The 17,661-nt window shown below is 43.8% G+C and overlaps 1 protein-coding gene across 3 annotated transcripts in view; it reads left to right on the top strand.

Annotated features, from left to right (window-relative positions):
• Positions 1-17,661, top strand: part of TTK (TTK protein kinase) — a 209,978-nt gene that overhangs the window by 44,701 nt on the left and 147,616 nt on the right. The gene's annotated exons all lie outside the window — the stretch shown is intronic.

Below are 17,661 nucleotides of genomic sequence, written 5' to 3'. Positions count from 1 at the left end.
GTTTCACAGAAACTTCTAAGTTCCCTCATTCAAAGCAGCCAACGTTCCACCTAATCAGTCCTCACACAAAGATCTTTGTTTGAAATCTTTATTGTAAAGTTAATTCATAACTACTTACAAGAGATGCTTCAAACTTCTGTGACACTGACAGAGATCCTTGCAGCTGGAGAAGGCAGGGGAAGGAAGGTGTAGATTCGAGGGACGCAGGGAAAGAGAACGTGGGGTTGAGGCTCATTAGTCTTCTAATGAAGCAGTGGGCAGAACGTAAAAAGCTGTTCTTGGATAACGGTTACAGGCATGTATGTCTGCTGCTGGCTTGGCTGGAACTAAACCACCGTAATAGAAATGAGTACGAAGAAAATCTCCTCAGGCTGAGCTAAGGGTGTGAACCAATAGCAGAAAGCCCTGGACCCAGTGACTCAGGAGGGAACCTGAAGGGAGGGGGCATTTGTTAAAGGCATACTCCCTTTTTAAAGCAGGGCTCTCAGACTTCTGAGCTGGGTTACATAAGGTGTCACATTACTAGGAAGGAAGGGGCTGTGGCAAACACAGGTGAGCTGCACTACATAAACACAATATGTACCCATTTAATGGGGACAGAACAATGCATTAGAATTAGGGCATCCTGACAGTGAGGTTCCAATAAAAAGAAAAGTAGTCCAAGTGCCTGTAACTAAAAACTCACCTGAGCTAAAAATTCTAACTTATCCCTATCGATTAAAAAGCAGAATGAAGCCAGAAGTCTAAGAAGTAAGATGGGAGAATTAGAATGTATAGCAGTGAATGATGACGTAGACTTAATTGGCATCTCAGAGACATGGTGTAAGGGGGACAACCAATGGGACAGTGCTATACCGGGGTACAAATTATATCGCAATGACAGAGAGGAGCACCCGGGAGGCGGTGTGGCGCTTTATGTCCGGGATGGCATAGAGTCCAACAGGATAAACATCCTGCATGAGACTAAACGCACAATTGAATCTTTATGGGTAGAAAACCCTTGTGTGTCGGGGAAGACTATAGTGATAGTAGTATACTACCGTTGACCTGGTCAAGATGGTGAGACTGACAGGCACATGCTAAGAGAAAATAGGGAAGCTAACCAAATTAGTAGTGCGGTAATAATGGAAGATTTCAATTACCCCAATATTGACTGGGTAAATGTATCATCGGGACACACTAGAGAGATACAGTTCCTGGATGGAATAAATGATAGCTTTATGGAGCAATTGGTTCAGGAACAGATGAGAGAGGGAGCAATTTTAGATCTAATTCTCAGTGGAGCACAGGATTTGGTGAGAGAGGTAACGGTGGTGGGGCCGCTTGGCAATAGTGATCATAATATGATCAAATTTGAATTAATGACTGGAAGGGGGACAGTAAGCAAATCCATGGCTCTCGTGCTAAACTAACAAAAGGGAAACTTTGATAAGATGAGAAAAATAGTTAGAAAAAAACTGAAAGGAGCAGCTACAAAAGTAAAAAGTATACAAGAGAATACCATCCTAGAAGCACAGTCCAGATGTATTCCACACATTAAGAAAGGTGGAAAGAAGGCAAAACGATTACCGGCATGGTTAAAAGGGGAGGTGAAAGAAGCTATTTTAGCCAAAAGATCTTCATTCAAAAATTGGAAGAAGGATCCAACAGAAGAAAATAGGATAATGCATAAACATTGGCAAGTTAAATGTAAGACATTGATAAGACAGGCTAAGAGAGAATTTGAAAAGAAGTTGGCCGTAGACGCAAAACTCACAGTAAAAACTTTTAAAAATATATCCGAAGCTGAAAGCCTCTGAGGGAGTCCGTTGTACCGTTAGATGATCGAGGGGTTAAAGGGGCACTTAGAGAAGATAAGGCCATCGCAGAAAGATTAAATGATTTCTTTCAGACCTATTAGTAAAAATTTGTAACCTATCATTAAAATCATCCATTGTACCCGAAGACTGGAGGATAGCAAATGTAACCCCAATATTTAAAAAGGGCTCCAGGGGCGATCCGGGAAACTACAGACCGGTTAGCCTGACTTCAGTGCCAGGAAAAATAGTGGAAAGTGTTCTAAACATCAAAATCACAGAACATATAGAAAGACATGGTTTAATGGAACAAAGTCAGCATGGCTTTACCCAAGGCAAGTCTTGCCTCACAAATCTGCTTCACTTTTTTGAAGGAGTTAACAAACATGTGGATAAAGGTGAACCGGCAGATGTGTAGTGTACTTGGATTTTCAGAAGGCATTTGACCAAGTTCCTCATGAGAGGCTTCTAGGAAAAGTAAAACGTCATGGGATAGGTGGCGATGTCCTTTTGTGGATTACAAACTGGCTAAAAGACAGGAAACAGAGTAGGATTAAATGGACAATTTTTTCAGTGGAGAGGGGAGTGGGCAGTGGAGTGCCTCAGGGATCTGTATTGGGACCCTTACTTTTCAATATATTTATAAATGATCTGGAAAGAAATACAATGAGTGAGGTAATCAAATTTGCAGATGATACAAAATTGTTCAGAATAGTTAAATCACAAGCAGATTGTGATAAATTGCAGGAAGACCTTGTGAGACTGGAAAATTGGGCATCCAAATGGCAGATGAAATTTAATGTGGATAAGTGCAAGGTGATGCATATAGGGAAAAATAACCCATGCCATAGTTGCACAATGTTAGGTTCCATATTAGGTGCTACTACCCAAGAAAGAGATCTAGGCATCATAGTGGATAACACATTGAAATTGTTGGTTCAGTGTGCTACGGCAGTCAAAAAAGCAAACAGAATGTTGGGAATTATTAGAAAGGGAATGGTGAATAAAATGGAAAATGTCATAATGCCTCTGTATCGCTCCATGGTGAGACCGCACCTTGAATACTGTGTACAATTCTGGTCACCGCATCTCAAAAAAGATATAATTGCGATGTAGAAGGTACAGAGAAGGGCAACCAAAATTAGGGGAATGGAACAGCTCCCCTATGAGGAAAGACTAAAGAGGTTAGGACTTTTCAGCTTGGAGAAGAAACAGCTGAGGGGAAATATGATAGAGGTGTTTAAAATCATGAGGTCTAGAACGGGTAGATGTGAATCGGTTATTTACGCTTTCGGATAATAGAAAGCCTAGGGGGCACTCCATGAAGTTAGCATGTGGCACATTTAAAACTAATTGGAGAAAGTTCTTTTTCACTCAATGAACAATTAAACTCTGGAATTTGTTGACAGAGGATGTGGTTAGTGCAGTTAGTATAGCTGTGTTTAAAAAAGGATTGGATAAGTTCTTGGAGGAGAAGTCTATTACCTGCTATTAATTAAGTTGACTTAGAAATTAGCCTCTGCTATTACTTGCAATGGTAACGTGGAATAGACTTAGTTTTTTGGTACTTGCCAGGTTCTTATGGCTTGGATTGGCCACTGTTGGAAACAGGATGCTGGGCTTGATGGACCCTTGGTCTGACCCAGTATGACGTTCTTAATCCAGGTAGTTTGGTTCTAAAAGCAGATCAATTTATTTACATTTATTAAAGGTCATCTTTCCCACACAAAGGTTCAGGGACATGTACAAACAAAAACAAATACTGAATAAAACTATAAAAACTTAGATGTTTTAAAACTCATCCAACTCTAATCCATAAAATCAGCATTCTTACATGAATTTACAAGTCTCATCCACAGGTACAGTCATAGATGGATGAAATTACTACTTGAGCTAAAACTTTATGAACAGAAAACACATTTCCCCTAGAATTTCTAGAGATATTTTATACCTACCTAAATCGCAGGGAGGTTTAGGAGTCCCGAATTTTATGTGGTGATATGCTGCTTCTCAGCTGAGGGCCTTATTGGATGTTAATAGAACCAGATTTCCCAAACAGTGGGTACAAATTGAACAAGCTATGGTAGTTCTGATGGCAATTGATGCAATGCCATGGCAATCACGGAACACACGGCATCCAGTGAAAGTCCTCCCCTGGTCATTGGCTTTCACATTGCGTATTTGGGGTCAAGCAAGAAAGCATTTAGTAGGCTCTCATAAATATTTTTATCAAACCTCTCTATTTCATAACTTGCAATTTCCCAGTGGTCATCAAAACATACTTTAAATATTGGCGAGATAGGGGAGTTACAACCATTGGCCATTTACTATCCCAGGTTCTGCTTATCCCTATGGAACAGCTAACTACTAAATATCAATTTACACATTGTGAATTCCTGGCTCACGCCCAGATTGCTCAATTCATACACTCACAGCAATTGGACAAACAAATACGCACCAGCAGATTGTTGGTTGAATCTTACTGCTTAGCTAGTGATTTTATTACTGGCTCCATCTCGAAATTGTATCAACTATTTTTCCTGCCAGGGAGGGAACATTGTAAATATAGAAGCTGCTGGGAGGCGGATTTACATGTACTCTAGCCGTTGGCAGGACGCATTATGGATTGCCCAGACATGTTCTATATCAGCTGCTATGCAAGAGAACTGCTATAGGATGATTTATAGATGGTATCTCACACCAGACAGGCTACATAGACTCTATCCCCAGATCGATGACAGCTGTTGGCGCCAATGTGGCGGAAAGGGCACCTATTTCCATATATGGTGGTCCTGCCCCCTCATTGAATCCTACTGGATGGCATTATTTACATAGCTAAGTAAAATACTGGAGGTAGAAGTGACACCTTCAGCGGCCATGGTCTTACCAGGTATATTTCCGGATACCATTCCTGAAATTCAGACATGATTCTGTGCACAATTTTTTTTATTGCTGCACGAAGCCTTGTTGCAGCACATTGGAAAATGGCTTGTATCCCGACAGCAGCTAAGGTCAAAGAACGCTTGCATGTTTGCTATAGATTGGCCTCCTTGACTGCTACTAAAAATAATCGACTAGCATCTTTTCATAAAATATGACAACCATTTATAAACCATATTACCAGTTTATGATTTACCAGTGTATTACTGAGGAACCCCTCTAACACATGTTAGCTTCTTGTCCTATGTCAACTTACTTTAGTCACTGATATTAACGCGTATATACCACGGATATCTGTTGATTGTTATCTGTTGCTTGTTATATGACTTTGTCGTGATGGGTAGGGAAGGGGGGGAGGATGGGAAAGGGGTCGGGAGGAGGGAAAATCACACGTTTATCCTTTTATGAATATTCGCCAACATGACTTTTTGTTAACTCAACTGTATTTTTCAGGTACATTGCTTTTGTGTATATGTGGACCAGAAGTCACTAACTGTCTTCTTATTACTGTTTGGAAAGCTGTGGATTTGTAATACTAACTGAATAAACTTTAAATTTCAAAAAAGAAAACACATTTCCTAGTGTGTAGCCAGATAGACTCAGACTCAGAACCAATTCTGGTAGTTATATGCTCCCCTGCTAGCAGATGGAGATGGAATCTGGTTTCAAAGCTGTCGTCACCTTACATATTTGCAGTGACCTCAGCCCTTCAGTATCTCTTCGTCTCCTAGCAGATGTGGATGTGCTTTCCCTATCGGGATCGCCGTACTCTTTTTAGAAGAAGAAATTATACCTTTTAAATTGGAGAGAGATTGATTGAACCCCGTTTTCCAGCGGTGATACATAATGGTCCCTCCCCCAGTTGAGAATTCCTGAGGCGACTTCCGAGATCCCTCAGAGGTGTACCTTGGTCCGGTATCCAGTTTCTGGCATGGAATCTGCTGCTGAAGTAGCCGAAAGGCAGCGAGTGCAGGAAGCCAAGCGCAGCGGTGTCTGCTAAAGCCCTCTCCTCCTGCAGCCAGATACAGTCTCTGTACTCAGCCGGTAAGTGCTGAGCCCAGGTAAGTTTAAAAAAAAAAAAGAGCAATTTCCTGTTCTGAGACATTGGAGGGGTTTCGGTAAGACTTCCTCCGGTCGTCTTGCTCGGTGTGCCATACTGACATCGTTCCCAATCCGTTGTTGTAAAGAGAAGTGGGCATCCGAGTGGGTTGAGCAGCCCCCCAGTGGGCTATATCCCGTGGTAGGCTGCTTCGGTGCCATCTTGTGTGCGGTTTTGTGCACCTTACATTGCCCTCCACACAGTGTCTGTACGCGTGGTGCGTGCTGGCTCGGCGCCCGTGCTGTGCGCACAAGTTCGCAAACAACTTTGCGCACGGTTGTACATGCAGCTCGCCGCAACTTAAGTGCCCGAAATCTGTGCGCACACAAAGTCTTCAAGTGCGAGCCATCTGAATTCACAACTGCCATCTCTAATGGCTCCAGCAGCAAAAAAATAATAGATGCCATTCTCTCTGTGCTGTTTGTCATATTAGGGCTACTCAGTCTGACTTAAATTCTTACTTATGTCAGCACTGTGAGGAGGCCCAGAGATTGACGTCCCCAGACTTTACCAAGCCTGGTTCTTCGCATTCTGAGGATGGATCAGCCGCAACCTTAACTGGAAGCACCCCGGATCTGAATATTCCTGGGGCTGGATCTTCTGTAGGAAAGGGAAATTCAGAGGCACTTACTCCAGTTCTTCCTGGGCTAGGTAAGGACCCGGTGGCCATCTCTTGGGTGGAATCTTTTTTTGAAGGCCTTCGTACAGTTTTGGTGCTCGGGGTCCGGGCAACAGTCTGTAGCAGTCTCATGCAGCGGGCAAGCCTCAGGTGGGTTCAACAACTACTCAGCACCCAGGACCTCCCGTCTGCAGAAGCAGATCGGCTGGAAGGTGCCATTACATATGGGGTGGATGCCATCTATGATCTTCTCAGGGTGCAGGCCAGAGCTATGGTTTCGGCAATGTCCACTAGACACATTCTCTGGTTTTGTAATTGGGCAGCGGACTCCTCTTCTAAATCACAGTTGGGCACTCTCCCATTCAAGGGTAAGTTGCTCTTTGAGGAGGACCTGGAGCAGCTTATTAAATCTCTAGGGGACAATAAGGTTCATAAACTGCCGGACGACTGCCCTAGGCAATCCAAGTCCTTTTTCCCTTCTCACGCTTGGTTCAGGGGTCAGCACAGATACAACAGGCCGAGAGGGGCTGCCCAAAGACCCACCTCCTCTAGATACCAATCTGGTCTCATTCCTTTCGTGGCCGACGTCTGTTCCGAGATGCTCACCCTCAGGGTTCCGCCTCGAAGTCCTCCCAATGGGATGCGGCCAGCCCATTCCTCCGTTCCCACCTTAGGTGGACGTCTGTCCCTTTTTCTCGAGGAATGGGTCAAAATTACTTCAGATCAGTGGGTCCTCAAGGTGGTCTCCTTAGAATTTGCTCGGGATCTCCCCAACCGCTTTCTAATCTCTCCCTGCGGGAATCTGATGCATCCAGTGATGTGTCAGACTCCCGACAGGCTGCAAGAGCTCGGTGCCATACTCCCTGTGCCCTTGGAGGAACAGGGGTCCGGCCATTATTTATTTATTTATTTATTTATTTTTAGTTTTTATATACCGATGTTCCTGTATAATATACATATCACACCGGTTTATTCCATCTATTCCATCTATACCAGATTATTCCATCTACTTAGTCGTTCCATAAAAAGGACAGCTCCTTCCACTCAATCCTGGACCTCAAGAGAGTCAACCAGGCCCTCAGGGTTCCCCATGTTCGGATGGAGACCCTGTGAGTGGTCATAGCGGCAGTTCGCTCAGGCAGGTTTCTGGCCTCTCTCGACTTGATGGAGGCCTACTTGCATATCCCCATTCGTCACAACCATCAGAAGTATCTCCACTTCACTATCCTGGGGCAACACTTCCAGTTCTGGGCCCTTCCGTTTGGCCTGGCCACAGCGCCACGCATGTTCACCAAGGTCATGGTGGTGGTGGCGGCAGCCTCCCTCTGCCAGGAGGGAGTCCTGGGCCACCCTTACCTGGACGATTGGCTCATCCGGGCCAAGTCGGAGAAACTGCGCCGCAGCAGTCAACAGAATCTTGACTTTTCTCACCTCCCTTGGGTGGATAGTCAACTTCTCCAAGAGCAACCTCAAGCCCTCCCAGGTCCTGGAATTCTTGGGAGCCTGTTTCGACACCCGCGTGTGCAAAGTTTTGCTGCCCGAGAACCGGGCGCTCAAGCTCATGGATCAGGTCCAACATCTCTTATCTCTCTCTGTACCCACGGCCTGGGAGTATCTCCAGGTCCTCAGGTCAATGGCTTCCACCATAGATTTGGTTCCTTGGGCGTTTGCGCATATGCGTCCTCTACAGAAAGCTTTGCATTCCCGCTGGAAGCTGGTCTCGGAGGAGTTCCAACCCCTACCGCTCTCACTCTCTACCATTGCCAGCATGCAGTGGTGGCTTTCACTCGCTTACAGCTGGGGAGCAGTGTGACAGAACCAGTCAACACAAGGATTATGGCCTCCTGTACAATCCCAATGGCACATCAATCATCTGGAGGCCCAAGCTGTCTGTCTGGCGCTCAAGGCGTTCTTGCCCTTGCTCAGTCGCAAAGCTGTGCAGGTCCTCTCAGACTGTTGCGTTCATTGGTCTCAGACGGCTTTGACCTCTGTGCCTCACCTTTCTTCTTTCTCTCTCTTCAAGCCTTGGGAGGATGGCTGCTGCCACATCTTCATGCCGCTGTCTCCGGTGTCCCCGGATAGGCAACGGTGTTCGCCATGATTTTCCTGAGGGCCTCCTAGGGTACGTGCGCACATGCCACCCACATCATGGCGGGAACCTCGGGGGCGTCCCCTCCGAGTGACGTCATCACGTCCTAGTATTTAGCCTGCTCTTCATTGGGACATGCTAGAGAGATAACATTCCTGGATGGAATAAATGATAGCTTTATGGAGCAATTGGTTCAGGAACCGACGAGAGAGGGAGCAATTTTAGATCTAATTCTCAGTGGAGCACAGGACTTGGTGAGAGAGGTAATGGTGGTGGGGCCGCTTGGCAATAGTGATCATAATATGATCAAATTTGATTTAATGACTTGAAGAAGAACAGTGTGCAAATCCAAGGCTCTCGTGCTAAACTTTCAAAAGGGAAACTTTGATAAAATGAGAAAAATTGTGTGAAAAAACTGAAAGGAGCAGCTACAAAAGTAAAAGGTGTGCAAGAGGCGTGGTCATTGTTATAAAAAAAAAACAAAAAACATTCTAGAAGCACAGTCTAGATGTATTCCACATGTTAAGAAAGGTGGAAAGAAGGCAAAACGATTACCGGCATGGTTAAAAGGGGAGGTGAAAGAAGCTATTTTAGCCAAAAGATCTTCATTCAAAAATTGGAGGAAGGATCCAACAGAAGAAAATAGGATAAAGCATTAACGTTGGCAAGTTAAATGTAAGACATTGATAAGACAGGCTAAGAGAGAATTTGAAAAGAAGTTGGCTGTAGAGGCAAAAACTCACAGTAAAAACTTTAAAAAATATATCCGAAGCAGGAAGCCTGTGAGGGAGTCCATTGGACCGTTAGATGGTCGAGGGGTTAAAGAGGCACTTAGAGAAGATAAGGCCATCGCAGAAAGATTAAATGATTTCTTTGCTTCGGTGTTTACTGAAGAGGATATTGGGGAAGTACCTGTAATGGAGAAGGTTTTCATGGGTAATGATTCAGATGGACTGAATCAAATCACGGTGAACCTAGAAGATGTGGTAGGCCTGATTGACAAACTGAAGAGTAGTAAATCACCTGGACCAGATGGTATACACCCCAGAGTTCTGAAGGAACTAAAAAATGAAATTTCAGACCTATTAGTAAAAATTTGTAACCTATCATTAAAATCATCCATTGTACCCGAAGACTGGAGGATAGCAAATGTAACCCCAATATTTAAAAAGGGCTCCAGGGGTGATCCGGGAAACTACAGACCGGTTAGCCTGACTTCAGTGCCAGGAAAAATAGTGGAAAGTGTTCTAAACATCAAAATCACAGAACATATAGAAAGACATGGTTTAATGGAACAAAGTCAGCATGGCTTTACCCAAGGCAAGACTTGCCTCACAAATCTGCTTCACTTTTTTGAAGGAGTTAATAAACACGTGGATAAAGGTGAACCGGTAGATGTAGTATACTTGGATTTTCAGTAGGCGTTTGACAAAGTTCCTCATGAGAGGCTTCTAGGAAAAGTAAAACATAGAAGTGACGGCAGAAGAAGACCAAACGGCCCATCCAGTCTGCCCAGCAAGCTTTCACACCTGCTTGTTTTCATTATCTGTTACTCTGACCGCTGAGGTCAGGGCCCTTATTGGTAACTTTTTGGTTCCAATTCCCTTCCACCCCCACCATCGATGCAGACAGCAGTGCTGGAGCTGCATCTAAGTGAAGTATCTAGCTAATTGGTTTGAGGTAGTAACCGCCGTAATAAGCAAGCTACTCCCGTTTGTTTACCCTGCATGTGCAATACAGCCATTGTTGGTTATCTGAATAAAAATCCTCTTTACTTAATTCCCTCTGTTGCTGAAGCAGTGAGCTGTGTTGGATACTTATTCCAAGTCAAGTATCATGCTTAATTGATTCGGGGTAGTAGCCACCATAACAAGCAAGCTACACCCATGCTTATTTGTTTACCCAGACTATGTAATTCATTCCTTGTTGGTTGATGCTGATATAAATCATCTTTTCTTCATTCTCTCTGCCGTTGAAGCAGAGAGCTATGTTGGATGTGCATTGCAAGTGAAGCATCAGGCTTAATTGATTTGGGGGTAGTAAGCGCAGTAACAAGCCAGCTACTCCTATGCTTATCTGTTTACCCAGACTATGTAATTCATTACTTGTTGGTTGATGCTGAATATAAATCATCTTTTCTTCATTTTCCCTGCCGTTGAAGGGAAAATGTCATGGGATAGGTGGTGATGTCCTTTCGTGGATTGCAAACTGGCTAAAAGACAGGAAACAGAGTAGGATTAAATGGACAATTTTCTCAGTGGAAGGGAGTGGACAGTGGAGTGCCTCAGGGATCTGTATTGGGACCCTTACTTTTCAATATATTTATAAATGATCTGGAAAGAAATACGACAAGTGAGATAATCAAATTTGCAGATGACACAAAATTGTTCAGAGTAGTTAAATCACAAGCAGATTGTGATAAATTGCAGGAAGACCTTGTGAGACTGGAAAATTGGACATCCTAGTGGCAGATGAAATTTAATGTGGATAAGTGCAAGGTGATGATGCATATAGGGAAAAATAACCCATGCTATAATTACACAATGTTGGGTTCCATATTAGGTGCTACAACCCAAGAAAGAGATCTAGGCGTCATAGTGGATAACACATTGAAATCGTCAGTTCAGTGTGCTGCGGCAGTCAAAAAAGCAAACAGAATGTTGGGAATTATTAGAAAGGGAATGGTGAATAAAACGGAAAATGTCATAATGCCTCTGTATCGCTCCATGGTGAGACCGCACCTTGAATACTGTGTACAATTCTGGTCGCCACATCCCAAAAAAGATATAATTGCGATGGAGAAGGTACAGAGAAGGGCTACCAAAATGATAAGGGGCATGGAACAGCTCCCCTATGAGGAAAGACTAAAGAGGTTAGGACTTTTCAGCTTGCAGAAGAGACGGCTGAGGGGGAATATGATAGAAGTGTTTAAAATTATGAAAGGTCTAGAACGGGTAGATGTGAATCGGTTATTTACTCTTTCGGATAGTAGAAAGACTAGGGGGCACTCCATGAAGTTAGCATGTGGCACATTTAAAACTATTCAGAGAAAGTTCTGTTTTACTCATCACACAATTAAACTCTGGAATTTGTTGCCAGAGGATGTGGTTAGTGCAGTTAGTATAGCGGTGTTTAAAAAAGGATTGGATAAATTCTTTGAGGAGAAGTCCATTGCCTGCTATTAAGTTCACTTTGCTAATGGCAGTGGCTATTCTCTATAGTAACATGGAATAGACTTAGTTTTTGGGTACTTGCCAGGTTCTTATGGCCTGGATTGGCCACTGTTGGAACAGGATGCTGGGCTTGATGGACCCTTGGTCTGACCCAGTATGGCATTTTCTTATGTTCTTATGCTAGAAACTGAGTTAGCAAGGATTGGATTGCCTCCTGTCTAAGCTGCTGTGCCGCTTCCCAGCTGTCACAGGAAGCTCTCTCTCTGCCCTTCTGGATAATTCTTCTCTAACCTGGATTACCCGCTTCTCGGGGGGCCCTTTTGCTCTATTTCAGGTACCTATCTTGGGATACTGGGTACTCGCTCCTCGAGGGCCTGTTCTCCCTAATCTGGTGCCTGCTACTGAACAATTTCTGCCTGCCGGGACCTTCAACAATACAGCTTTCTGCTTCAGTGAGTACTAACCCTTTCAGTCTCTCTCACCTTGAGCTTCAGCGCTCTGTGACAACATCCGGGACCTGTCCCTGCTACGCCGCGCTGCCTATCATCTACTCAAGTGTGAGACTGGTCTCCTCTGCTGAAGACCCCTGGACTACTTCACTGCTGCCCGCCCCCTGGGCAGTACCATCAAGCTGTACAATAAATACAACTTCTCTGTGTCTTTGTGTATAGAGTCTAGCCTAGTACTGCGGTTCCTCACGGGGCTCCTCCCTGTGGGAGTGGCCATCACCACAGTACCTAAGAATCCACTCCAACACCTCATAACCATAACACCGACAATGCTACCACAGTAGCTTACATCAATCGCCAGGGTAGCACCAGGAGTCGTCTGGTGGCTCTGGAGGCCAGCAAGCTGCTCTCCTGGGTGGAGAGACATCTGAGTCGTCTGGTAGCCTCCCACATTGCGAGGAAGGAGAATGTTTGAGCGGACTTCCTCAGCCAACAACACCTAGACCCCGGAGAGTGGGAGTTGTCTGAAGAGGCAATAGATCTTCTGGTGCGCAAGTGGGGAGTTCCTCACTTAGACCTGGTGGCTACCTTGAACAACGCAAAGGCTTCCAGATTCTTCAGCCGCAGAAGGGAGCACTGCTCGGAAGAGGTGGATGCCCTGGTTCTTCCCTGGTCTCACGATTGTTTTTCTCTACGTGTTCCCACCTTGGCCTCTGGTGGGAAAGGCACTCAGAAGGATAGAACTCCACAAGGGGCCGGTCATCCTCGTCGAGCTAGAGTGGCCTCAGAGACTATGATTCGCGGATCTGGTGAACCTCGCAACAAATGGTCCTCTTCGCCTCGGTCACCTCCCAAACCTGCTCCGCCAAGGTCCAGTATTTTTCGATCAGGCAGATCGCTTTTGTCTAGTGGCCTGGCTTTTGAGCGGCGGCAACCGATTGAAAAAAGGGTATAAGAAGGAAGTTATATCCACTCTGTTGCGGGCACGTAAGACTTCTATCTCTCTCGCTTACATCTGGGTATGGAGAGTGTTTTGAGGATGTGTGCGCCAAGTCCAGAGTCCCGGCATGCAAGGCTACGGTGTCCCAGTTCCTCTCCTTCCTACAGAATGGTCTCTCCAAAGGTTTGTCTTTCAATTCACTGCGGGTACAGGTTTCGGTTCTGTTCCCTCTTACGACGTATTGATGGTTACACAGTGGTGGCTCATCCGGATGTTGTCCGCTTCCTCAAAGGGGCCAAACATTTAACCCCGCCTGTCCGTCCTACTTGTCCGTTGTGGAGCCTTAATTTGGTGCTTCGAGTCCTTTGCAAGGTGCTCTGTGAACCCCCTCCGGCATGCCACGCTTAAGGACCTCACTCTTAAGACAGTATTTCTGGTCTCCGTTTGCTCGGCCAGGAGAGTGTCTGAGCTCCAAGCCTTGTCTTGTAGGGAGCTTTTTCTTTGCTTTTCTGATTCAGGTGTTTCCCTCAAGACAGTACCCTCCTTTTTGTCAAGGGTCGTCTCTTCCTTTCACATCAATCAGTCTGTGGAGCTTCCTGCCTCTTCTCCAGAAGACATTGCGAGCACACTGGGCGGTGACCTACTGCGTCTTGATGTAAAGAGAGTACTACTCCAATACTTACAGGTCACAAACGAATTTCGGATCTCTGATCATATCTTTGTCTTATGGAGTGGCCCAAATAGAGGAAACCAGGCCTCCAAGGATACAAATGCTCGCTGGCTGAAGGAGGCGATTGCATCGGCTTATCTCTGTTGGGGCCGGTTGATTCTGGAGAGCTTAAAGGCCCATTCCTTGCGTGCACAAGCTACTTCTTGGAGAGTCAGTCGGTCTCTCCGCAAGAAATCTGCAGAGCGGCTACTTGGAAGTCTCTGCAAAGTTTTGCTCGTCATTATTGCCTCGATGTCCAGGCGCCCGTGTTTGGTTCCCTTGGATGGCAGGTGCTTCAAGCGGGACTGCCTCTGTCCCACCCTATTTATGGAAGCTTTGGTACATCCCACTGTCTGGACTGATCCGGGTACGTACAGGGAAAGGAAAATTAGTTCTTGCCTGCTAATTCTTGTTCCTGTAGTACCACGGATCAGTCCAGACTCCCGCCCGGGCTGTGGTTTCTTTCTGATTCGTCCACTTGAAGTTTTTCTTTTGATTATTCACAGCATTTTGGATACAGTTACTTTCTATCAGAACTTCAGTCGGGGTTGCTGCAAATCATTGGACATTGAACAAGTTGATTCAATTGCAGGCAACTCTACCAGTTCCATTCAAGGAACATCGAAAGGGGTATTCAGTTTGTGATTCCAAAAAAGGACAATTCATTTAGACCTGTTTTGGTTCTAAAGGGCGTAAATCGGAATATATATATATCCCTTGACTTCAGATGGAATATCTTCCCACACTTAATTGCTTCAGTTCGCAAGGACGAGTTTTTATCATCCCTTGATTTAAGAGGCTTATTTTCATAGGCCATTGAAACTAGATTTCCAAAAATTTCTCAATTTTTGTATAATCTGTCAACATTACCAATTTGTTGCTCTACATTTTGGGCTGGCAACAGCCCCAATTGCTTTTACAAAAGCCATGGTTGTAGCTGCCTTTTTAAGAAGGAAGGGAATTTTGATTCATCCTTATTTGGACAATTGGCTAATAAGGGCCAAATCATAATCCGAGGGGATGGCATCGACTGAAGAGGTAGTTTCATTACTCCAATGATTAGATTGGGTAATTAATTTTGCAAAAAGTCATTTGTAACCCTCCCAAACTATACAACATCTAGGGTGGTATTCGATATGGCCGCAGGTGTGGTATATCTACCATAAAAGAATCTCAAAGATTTGTTCTCGGGTGAAGTTTTTCAGTTCAGCAAGAACCAACTGCTTGGCATTACCTGCAGCTTCTAAGTTCAATGGCTTCGCTGGAATTAGTGCCTTGAACAAGGGCTCATATAAGACTTCAACAGATCTAATTCCTTTCGAGAGAGAATCCACAACTTCAAGGCTATGGTGTACGCCTTCTATTATCAAACAAGATTAGTTTCTCTAAAATGGTAGCTGCATCCCCTGAATTTGCAAAAAGGAATGCCCTTGGAAAGTCCCAATTTGGGATCTGCTGGCAATGGATGCCAGTCTATTAGGCTGGGAAGCTCATTACAAGAATAATGATGCTCATAGTCTCTGGTGCCAGAGTGAGGCTCAATGGTCTATAAATTGCCTACAAACCAGAGGCATTAGATTGGCTGTGTTACATTTACAGAATCTCCTTCAGGGGATGGCAGAGAGTCTTATGCGACAATGCAACAGCAGTTGCATATATAAACTGGAACACACAGTCAGGGCATTTTGGAGGAGACAGATCTCTCTTTTGGACCAAGAACCATCTATTTCACTTGAAAGATTTATTTATTTATTTATTTATTTATTTAGCATTTTTCTATACCGAATTTCATGGTTAAATACCATATCAGATCGGTTTACATCGAACGGGGGATAGAGAAAACTTGTAACAGAAATGGAACAGTACAAAAAAGATCAACACAAGCAGGCCAGATCAATGTTCAGGCAGACTATAAGTTGGAATATAATAGATACTAGAGAAGTGGGCATTGTCAGGATGACTGTTTTCAGAAAATGGGAGCCACATCAGATAGATTTGATGGCCTCCAGTCAAAACAAGAAAGTAAGCAGGTTTTTCAGATGCTGCAAAGAAGGTAGGCAGCAAGGCAGCAGATGCCTTTCAAGGATACAAGCTTTTGTATCTCTTTTTTTTTTTTTTTTTTTATTTCTCCATGGCTGCTAATAGCTCGCATGTTGAGAAAAATAGAAAAGAGTATCTGTGGTTTTAGTAGCTCCTGACTGCCCATGAAGGCCACGGTATGCAGACCTAAGGATCTTATTAATAAATCAGCATCTGTGCCTGTCGCAAGTCAAGGACCTTTTATATCAGGGACCTGTAGAGATGGAGGATTCAAGTCCATTCTTGCTTATGGCTTGGCTATTGAAAGGGCAAGGTTAGCAAAGAGGTTACTCCCCATTGGTGATTACTACGATGTTGCACTCCTAGGAAAAAATCTACTTCTCTATTTTATATAAGAGTTTGGTGTGTGTTTGAGCATTTTTGCAGAAAGAAGAATTTATCTCCATGGGTTGCACAGGTACAGGATATTCTAGCCATTTTACAGTGTAGATTGGATAAAGGTTAAGAACATAAGAAATTGCCATGCTGGGTCAGCCAAGGGACCATCAAGTCCTGCATCCTGTTTAGTTCTAAATTCTTTAAAGGTTCAAATAGGTGCCATTTCTTGTTTTCGTGAACAAATAAAGGATAGTTTGATTTCCTCTCATATGGATGTTGCCTGTTTTTTGAATGGGGTGAAACATGTCCACCAATCGGAACTTTTTGGTCATTGGAATTTAAATTTGGTTTCGCAAGCTTTATCTAGATCTCCTTTTGAGCCTTTAAGTCAATCAAATTTAAAGGATTTAACCTCAGACAGTCTTCTTGGTAGCAATTACATCTGCAGGGCGAATTTCTGAATTGCAGGCTTTGTCATGCCAAACCCACTTTTTGAGATTCATTAAAAATTGTTATTTTGAGATCGGTCCTTTTTTTTTTTTTTTTTTAAACCTAAGGTAGTATCTTCATTTCATATTAGTCAACGTCTTGTTCTTCCTGCCCTGAACAAGAAGGAATGTAAGGAAGATTTAGAATCATTAAAGTATCTGTACGTTAATAGATTTATTTATTTATTTATTTATTTATGGCTTTTTTTATATACCGCGGCACGTTCAGAACATCACCTTGGTTTACAATGAACCATAATGCAGCAACCAGCTTTACAATAAAATAATAATAGAACAACATTTGTAATACGTGTGATAAATATACATAAGGTGGACTTATTCTAATGGGACAAATGCCGGATAAATTGCAAGGGATCATGGGTATCGTCAGGGAGGGGGGGAGAGAGAAAAAAAAAAGTTATGTTTCAGCACTGGTAATGAGTTATGGGGAGGTCAACAACGATGTTATCAGCAATTCAAGAGCGATGTCAGTCATGGGTATGCTTGTTTATTTTGAGAGAGCGAAGTGTTTTCGTAAATCTGAAAGGCTGTTTATTCTCTATTTTGGATCACGAAAAGGAGAATCTCCTTCAAAGGCTTCGATTGCTAGGTGGCTAAAGAATACCATTTCTTTGGCTTATTTACTGCATGGTAAACTTGTACCTAAAATGATTAAGGTTCATGCAACACAAGCACAGGCTTAATCATGGGCCAAAAAATTAGCAGTAAATTCATTGGAGGTTTGTAAAGCAGCCACATGAACCTCTTTGGGGCCTTTTACAAGGCACTATAGGTTGGATCTTCTTGCTAGACAGATACCCTTTTTTGTTTTACAATCTTAAAGATGGTATTATCATCTATCCATCCTTAGATGGACTTTGATATTTACCGTAGGTTCGGAACTAGTGGAGTAGAAGGAAGAGGAAAGAGAAATTCTTATC

This window comes from Rhinatrema bivittatum, chromosome 3, assembly GCF_901001135.1.
Source record: "Rhinatrema bivittatum chromosome 3, aRhiBiv1.1, whole genome shotgun sequence".
NCBI lineage: Eukaryota > Metazoa > Chordata > Amphibia > Gymnophiona > Rhinatrematidae > Rhinatrema > Rhinatrema bivittatum.
Note: the sequence above shows the minus strand (reverse complement) of the source record. Positions and strands in the feature narration are given on the sequence as shown.